This window comes from Poecilia latipinna, unplaced genomic scaffold (genome assembly GCF_001443285.1).
Source record: "Poecilia latipinna isolate Pla-1442-1.1 unplaced genomic scaffold, P_latipinna-1.0 Scaffold652, whole genome shotgun sequence".
NCBI lineage: Eukaryota > Metazoa > Chordata > Actinopteri > Cyprinodontiformes > Poeciliidae > Poecilia > Poecilia latipinna.
In genome coordinates, this window is record NW_015113268.1 from 86800 (window position 1) to 93309 (window position 6510).

General features: G+C 35.7%; 1 long non-coding RNA gene across 1 annotated transcript; it reads left to right on the forward strand.

Moving 5' to 3' along the window:
- The first annotated feature begins 315 nt into the window (after positions 1 to 315).
- On the forward strand, positions 316 to 5104 carry LOC106954390 (uncharacterized). Its single transcript, XR_001426352.1, has 6 exons — positions 316 to 586; positions 907 to 1013; positions 1919 to 2000; positions 2965 to 3052; positions 4017 to 4096; positions 4233 to 5104. It is a non-coding gene; the product is annotated as an uncharacterized LOC106954390 (long non-coding RNA).
- Positions 5105 to 6510: the final 1406 nt, after the last annotated feature.

The window sequence follows — 6510 nt, forward strand, 5'->3', positions numbered from 1 at the left end:
ACCACTGCATGTTGGTTCCAAAAAGATTTAAATAGATTAAAATTTGATGCAGTTTCAAAATGGTAGAATATTTTTTATATTGAATTGAAGAAAATATAATGTTGCACGAAATGTTGCATATTGTAAGAAAATATGCATAATAAGGTAATTGTAGGTAAAATCACGTTATTGGAAAGTTTCACGACGTTTTATCTAGTTGCGGTATAAAAATTTGGGCGATCAAAGAAACCGAAAAATTACGTATTCTCGCGAGCAAGATGGCGAACCAGCGGGATTTTGGTGAGAGTTTGAAAACTATTATCGGTCCAATAAAAGAACCTACAACATGGTGAAGAGCTTGTAGTTGGATAATTTAAGGCAATCCGTCTTCAAATATGTGCCTGGATTTTTAAGGAAAGCGAACATCAGTAAGGGTGCATGGTTAAAACGCCTTCTGATTCAGGTTTCTTTCCGCTAGGTGGCGGTAATTCATCTAAAAGTTGTTTGCCAGCCGCTTTGTACAGAAAGGCGAAGAAGGCTCGAGCTGGTTTGAACCGATTAGCCATGTGGTTTAAAATGAAAGAGGCACGCTGTACTGATAAAGCAGGTAAATTTCCCGTTTTTTAAGCTTCAAAGTTGCAGTATAACGTCAGTAGACTCGTAGGTTCAAGATAATGTATATATCTTAAACTTAAGTAGGTTTTGGGCAAGAACTGTTATGTTGAAGTAAATGTTTGCTTCATTAGATTGCTAGCGCTTAAGCTAATTCGGCTACCTCGTGTTTTATAATCTTTCGTAAGTTTATGACCTATTAATTTAGCGGATATTTTACCTCCCTAATCAGACTTTGTTGTGTGACATTAACTATTAAACCCTTCTACTCTGTTCATCGTCATTAGCTGACCTGCTTGTTTTATTTGTTCACAGACGCTACTAGAAACTTTGCCTCGGGAGTAAGAAAAGTGTTTCGTAGCAGTCATGGTGGATTGCGCTGAATGGATGAGGCGTCCCGTCGGTTTAAATTGGAGTTCAAGGTACAAACAAAATGGGCTCAAATTCTACAAGATCAAATCAACGGGATGGTGGGTGTGAGAGTGATGAGCTGCACTAATCAGTTGGGGTGTTTGCTGCAGCGGCATGCGCATCCCAATCCGATCCGATATGAGGAGACAAAATGTGCGCTGGGGCCATCTGACTACACCCCCCATCCATGAAGAGAAACGAAAGATGTATAAATATTTGAACATGTTTCCTTGATAAGTTTTGTCTTAATTTATTCACGTGATTGATTAATCTGCAGAATTTCAAAACTTTATTACAAAGAATGGTTTTGCTTTGTTAGTATCTCTTGCTTCTGTCTCGTTGTCTAATCCCAGCCTGATTTATTATTGTTGAGATCAGGGCTCTCTGTGGGCCTAAGCATCCATTACAGAAAGCCTTTTTCCCTTCACTTGCATAGTGTTTTATGGTAAGCTGTTTTTGTCAGAGACTGAAGCTTCAAAGTGCTGCTGTATGCTTCCCCCAGAGGTTTAAGGAAAGGGATTTTTCTTTTCCCCTCTCAGAAGGAACTCTTAAGTGTTTTTACTCTTCAGTATCTTTATATGTTTAACTTGAAACAATTTGCGCAATTTATTTTCTTATTTTTCTGTAAAGCTCTTAGAATAATGGGTTTCTCACTCTGTAGCCTCAGGCAGTTTTTTTTTTTCTTTTCTCGTTTCACATAGAATTAATGTAAACTACAGAAAAGAAAAGCATATAAACATAATGATCCTGTTTATATACATTTTTAACAGGGATCTTATTTAACAAATGTGTTTGGAATCTGTTTTCCTCAAGCATTTTTTTGACATCATTTAAACTACTTTTAATGTTACACTGAGCTAAACTAATTTATTACTTTTTTGTTAATTTTCTTGGAACATCTTTTAATCTTATGGAGTCGGGAAGCAAAAGGAAAAATCCTGTGAAGATTCAAAGGCTCGGCTCTGCAGACTTGAACTGGAACGTCTTCGTCTCTAAAGGTCTGTAGGAGTTAAATATTCTCTTTATATGAGAGAGGTAAAACTGAAGGATGAAGTGTGTGACATCCTCAAAACTCTGAAGTGTTCAGTGTGCCTCCAGTCACTTTGTTTTCTTTAGAACTTCGATGTGCCATTCCCAGAAATTAATGGCGAATATTCAACTGTTACTTTATAGTAGGATCCTTAATCTCCACATTTTCTCAAGTTTATAGGAGCTGGAAATTCTTTTAAAATACTTCTTCTGTCTGTGATTTACAGTTTCTGTTTATTTTACAGCCAGTTGGTTTTTGTAAATCCTCATCTTCCTTAAATAATGACCAGACAGACAAAAAAAAATCACTTTTGGCTGAAAATGACTTGGATCATTATTTTAGGAAGGTAAAATGTTTAACTATGTGGAAGTGTTAGTCAAATGAGTTGTTTCAACAGTTTTTTTGTTTGTTTTTTTTTTTCAATTTGGAAGTGTTACAGAGGCAATTCATGATGCAAATTAAATCAACTTATCAATGAGTACTTATTTATGGCTCAGAAAAACTGAAGGCCTTGAGGCCAATTTTCCAATTTCCTTCAACTTCTTAATGAAATCACTTTTTACAAATGTGGAGCTTTATATTCTGGAAAGCATCAAATCACTCTAAAGTTAAAAATTGGTATAGTTGGTTTTGTTTTTTTTTTTTTTTTTTTTGCTGCTGTTTTTTGTATGAAGTAAAATGTTCTGATAACCAAAGTGTCTCTGTGTCTTGAGTATCCTTGCGGAGGTGGCAGTGATGAGTTGCACTATTACCCAGGTTGCTGTTGCAGTGGCACGGCAGGCCTGTCCTGACACAATGTGTTGACATCTATTGTGCACAGGGGCCATCTGAGTCGCCTCTCCGTGGGAGAAAAATAGAAAATAGCATGTTGTAGGTTGTGGTGTCATAGTTCATTTCTTTCTATCTGATTTCATTGCTGTTTTTTTCACCAGGAAGAAGATCGAAGAAGTAGCTGTGTGATGGAACATTTTTAGTTAATCAAGTGTCCTTTATAGTCTGGGTTAAAGAGTTTCAATGCTGGTAAGCATGAAGATACTTTACTCATGTTTTAAACAGATACAATAGGAAGTTAACCTTTTTAAAATAGCTCATACTATTAAAAATAATCATCTTTTTTTTAACAAAAAAAAAACATTTAAAAAGGAGATGTGTACACTTTTAGTATTTACAAGTTATGATATTGGAATTCTACTAGAGTATTGGAATGCTATGACAAAAGTAGCATTTGACAAGTAACTTTTATTACATTTTGTTGCTCAGATTTTTTTTTTTTTGCAAAAATATCTTAAGATGCTTTTTTTTGTCCTTTAGTGTATATAATTCCATCCACCAAATGTATATTTGGAAGTTGTTCTGTTTTATTTCAGTTATAATTAAGCAAACAGGCATTTTGAGGCCTTCAAGTTGGTAACAGCTCAGCTCGTTCTCAGTTTCTGTAAATCTAACACATTCTAGATTTATTTAGACAAAGTTAAATTATAATCCAGTACAGTCAGCAGATACATTGTTTATTTGTGAAAAATGGAAAGCAACAAAGCATAAATGTATTCATAACCCTGGTAGAGGTTTATGAAATGTTTTTTTTTTTTTTTCACCAAAATGTTGGTTGTAATTGGAAGTGACTGAGTTATTCCTTGAATCAGTGAGAGGATCTGTGTATGGAGCTAAAGACCAGAGTGATGTACATGGAGCCTTCATCCCTTAAAACATTGCAATGTTATGTTTTCTTTTAATTATGCAAAAATTGATGAATCTTTCAACCAAATTGAAACCAAACCTTAATCATGTCAGTCTTGTCATAATTAGTTTTTAGTTGTAGTATTTTGAGTGAAAACAATTGGACAAAATAATTATCTCCCATTTAATAGCATTGATAAAACGTGTTTTTTTAATTATATTTTTTTTATAGCTGTAACTCTAAATCCTGTTGGAAGTTAACTTTGTTTTTCAGGCTTCATCAATACTTTCTTTCTTTCTGGTTTAGAGACTCCCTTTATCTAAAACCTGCTGTCTGAGTCGTTCATACGACAGATTGCTAGGCAACCGGACCACCATGTTCCACAGGTGAGATAAAGATCACTTCCAAAACGTTTTAAAAGATTTCTTTTGCAAATGGTCAGTATATAAACAAGTGCAGCTGTTTTTTGGTGGATTTTGTTTTTCACCCTAAACTTATCCCTTCACTTGTATTCATTGGCAGACTGTTGAAGGCATGATTCACAGCGACGTGTCTGAAGTTCTGGACAACATGAACAACTTAAGGGAAACATCAGGAAGACTAAAGCTTGAGGGTTTTCAGCTTTGTTTGCAATAATTGTTCTGCTGCTATTCTATGATAAAAAATTGTTTCTGCCATAAGACATTTTGTTGAGGTAAAAAAACGGTGAAGCCTTTGCTGAATGTCATACTGCAACAGTTCTTAATGTGACATTGTAATCCAGCTAGTCGTATCTTTGTGTTCTTGTGGAGGGGACAGAGTTTGTCAGAGGAGGATTGCAGGTTGAGGGATTGTGTTGCATCAGCGGCCACCACACTTAAACGTCTGCGCTTTGCTTTTGTCAGCCAGACAGGTTTCATAATACAAGAACGCTTCTGGTTGGGTGGTATATTGGAATTTTGATTAACACATTTCACAAGAAATACTGCGAGCAAAATTGTATTGCACTTGTTTGCGGGCAATAAAATGACTTAAAATTTATTGAGGAACAGAGAATAATCTCAATAGAGGGAGGCTTTAAAATCCATCGAGACAGACTATATGTGATATGAAGAGCCAGTATATTGTTTACTACATTTTATGAGGATGTATTTGCAATATTAACAGAACAATGGATCTTGTATATCAGTGTATTGCTAGTCAAGAAAATATCATTTCACCACTTTACATTTAATCCAAATCCATAAGGATTTGGATTAAATCCTTATGGAATTCCCTAAACACAGGGAATTCTGTGTTTAGGGTAAGTTTTAAAGTTAAATTTGTTTAAACTTTGTGTTGACACATTTCTCTTAGAACTGGACTGTTGATTTGAAACTGATGTGATAATTATTAAACCTGTTCAATACAGAAGTAGACATTGTGATTATTTTGTTCATTTCACTGCTCATCTGCAAGAACATTGGCTGGGTGTTTTTTCTTTCCTGAAAGCAGCTGAAGCTCCAAATAAATCATGTAGCTTCATTTTATTTTATGGATTGATGCATTTGTCTAATCTACAATTGGCCTTTGTTTGATTGACAACATTGCTACAAATTTCCAGGCTTAACTTGATTTTCTGTGGGAAATGTCAAGTTCCTTTTTTTTTTTCCCTTTCTTTTCCCAGATCCACAGTTTTACTACAAGATCTAAATCTATATCCAGTGAAATGAAGTTTGTGGAAATCTCAATACACAGCTGCTGGCTTTTGATTACTGCCGTACTCATTTTAACCACTAGGTGTCAGTTGTATATCATTGTTTTCCTATTGTCCTCTGGACAAATGTCCAGAGACTGAAATAAGGGACATATTGGATAAGATGCCTGAAAGTTTCAACCACAAATTGTTTAAGTTGCTAAAGGGTACAAATGTTTAACTCCTACATTTGGCATGTGTGTATGTAGACAAGCCCTTACTGCAGGTTCTAAAACTGATTCACAGTTGTACAAGTTTTCCAGGCTTATGAGAATAAACTGCATCACAATTTAAAACAAAAGCATAAAATTACAAGCTTGTTTGTGTCCTGACAGTTGAGTAATGTATAAAGTTTATCACTCGGAGGTTTTGCTTCACTTTGTTTTCCTTCCAATCACAACTCTCAGGGTGGTAGATGATTCACACCTGCACTGAATGGAGAGTAGAGTACATTAAGCTTTTACTTTAAGCCATTGCTGTTTTCACCTGCATTCATTGCAGCTCCTGCATCAGGCATCTTCTCCCCCTGAGTATGAGCTCTCTTGGAAAACCAAGAATTCAAACTAGTCATCTGCAGGTTGTGGCTCCGCTGGTGAAGGGTGCATTAAGAACATTCAGTTTGAATCAAAGGATATGTCAGCAGTGAAAGGAACTCAACTTGGAGGTACAAGACACAGGTTAATTATTCATCTTGTTAATAGTGAGCTGACGCTGAGTTTCTTTAAAGAGCAGTCTCACATTGGCTGTGTTCATTTTCTACAGCACCTAGTTGTCATTTCTCACCTGAACTCCTCAACATCACCTGCCTGTCTGAACTGTTACTGAACAGAACCATGCTGTTGTTTTTTTGTCCAGCTGAAAATGATTGCACTGGACTCGAAGCTGACATATTGGCTGTTGTAGAGATGTTGTACAGTGGTGTTTGGAGGAAGAAAACATCTGTTTTGTTCAGATGTTTTCAACACTATGTTTTTAGCTATTAGAAATGTGATGTGGAATTGTGTGGTCTCCAGACTGCCTGTCCAAGCAGCAGTTATGGATTATACAGTGAACAACATGAGAACTACCTTTTAAACAGTCAAACAG